Source organism: Alligator mississippiensis, chromosome 3 (assembly GCF_030867095.1).
Source record: "Alligator mississippiensis isolate rAllMis1 chromosome 3, rAllMis1, whole genome shotgun sequence".
NCBI lineage: Eukaryota > Metazoa > Chordata > Crocodylia > Alligatoridae > Alligator > Alligator mississippiensis.
The window spans coordinates 300,222,495-300,224,405 of NC_081826.1; the positions used below are offsets into that span (position 1 = coordinate 300,222,495).

Here is a 1,911-nt window from a genome sequence, read left to right on the forward strand (position 1 = left end):
ACAACTGGACGCAGTACTCCACCTGCGGCCTGACCAGTGTCGCGTAGAGGGGGAGGATCACCTCCTTGGCCCTGCTCAAGATGCATCTGTGGATGCACGACAAGGTGCGGTTGGCCTTCCTGACCATGTCCCGACACTGTCGGCCCATGTTCATTTTGGCATCAATAATGACTCCAAGATCCTTTTCTGCCTCTGCGCCGACGAGAAGGGAGTTCCCCAGCCTGTAGGTCTGCTGCTGGGTCTTCCTCCCCAGGTGCAGCACCTTGCACTTGTCAGTGTTGAAACCTATCTTGTTCTCATCCGCCCACCCCTGTACCCTGTCCAGGTCTGATTGCAGCCTGTCCCTCCCTTCAAGCGTGCCCACTTCCCCCCACATCTGTGTCGTCTGCGAATTTGAACAAGGTGCTTTTTACCCCCTTGTCCAAGTCGCTGATGAAGATGTTGAACAGCGCAGGCCCGAGGACTGAGCCCTGGGGGACCCCGCTGCCCACAGCCCTCCAGGTTGAAAAATACCCGTCCACCACCACGCTCTGGGTGCGGCCCTCCAGCCAGGTAGTGACCCATCTGACCGTGTAGGTGTCGACACCACAGTCCCCTAGTTTTTTAATGAGGATGGGGTGAGAGACAGTGTGAAAGGCCTTCCTGAAGTCCAGAAAGACTATGTCCACTGCTACACCTGCGTCTAAGGATGTTGTGATCTGGTCGTAGAAGGCACCAGGTCGGTCTGACAGGACCTGCCTCGAATGAACCCGCATTGGTTGCCCCTGAGCATCATCTCCCCTGCTGCCCCTTGCCGACGTGCTCCTGGACAATTCTCTCAAAGAGTGTCCCCAGGACCAAGGCCTATAATTTCCTGGGTCCTCCTTCCTTTATGGACCTGGTAGATGGGAGGATAAAACAAAACGTGTCTCAGGAGCCAACAGGCTGATACACCTGTTTTCTGGCACGAGGATCAATGGAGCTGTTCTATGTAACAGGAACTGCTCCAGTGCGAGAGAAAATGCTGCAGCAGGCATGTACCGGAGGGATCAAAAACCACAAGAAGGTGCCCTCCAGCCTCCAAATAACCAAATGGTGCCCCACACCCAGGCTGATTCCCAGGGCTCACACCTGAGACTTAAGCTCACCACCATCCCAACTCAATCTCAGCACCCGCAGGACCCAGCCACACAGCAAGTCCAGCTCCTAAACGTGTGGACTTCTACCTTTTCTGAGATTTTTGCATCTGAAGATCCATTTGATTATTTTTTTTAGTAAGTCTAGAAATCAGGGAAAGTTACAAGTGAGCATTTTTGTCAACTTTTGGCTGTTGAGGTATGCAAAATGTGCATGCATTGGCTGGGAATTGAACCCAGGTCTCCTACATGGCAAGCAGGAATTCTACCATTGAACCACCAATGCTTGGTAGCAAATGCTGCATTTCCTCATTGAGAATGGACTTCAGCCATCCCGGGATGCATCGGCAGCTATCCTTCAGACTGGGGTCGAGGTGCTTTGCACGTGTGGATCTCTCCCATACAGGGCATGCATACTCGGCAGAGGAGAAGCTGAGAGCCAGAGCATGGTTGAGGGGCTAGCTCCCCTTTGCGAGTTGGTGCGTTTATATAGACTGATTTTTTGAGTGCCCACTTTTGCTTTTGTCTTCATGATGTGCTCTTTGCATGAGAGGTTTGATCAAAGATGACTGCAAGGGCAACTGGGTTTGGACAGTGGGATAGGGGGTGTCCTGGACCATGTCATGTTGAGCTGGATTTTGGCCATAGTAGAAGTGGTCATGTTGCAACCTTTGTCAGGCAATACCTGGTAATCCCTGCAAATTCTGCTAACCACAATTCTGAGTTGATAGATGGTTGAAGCAGTATTTCACCCCCCTTAAGCATTAAAGTCAACCCAGGAAGCCTGGGAGCTGAA

At 52.1% G+C, this 1,911-nt stretch overlaps 1 non-coding gene across 1 annotated transcript; it reads right to left on the reverse strand.

Moving 5' to 3' along the window:
* Positions 1–1,330: 1,330 nt before the first annotated feature.
* On the reverse strand, positions 1,331–1,401 carry TRNAG-GCC (transfer RNA glycine (anticodon GCC)). The gene has a single exon. It is a non-coding gene; the product is annotated as a tRNA-Gly (tRNA).
* Between the last annotated feature and the right edge of the window lie 510 nt (positions 1,402–1,911).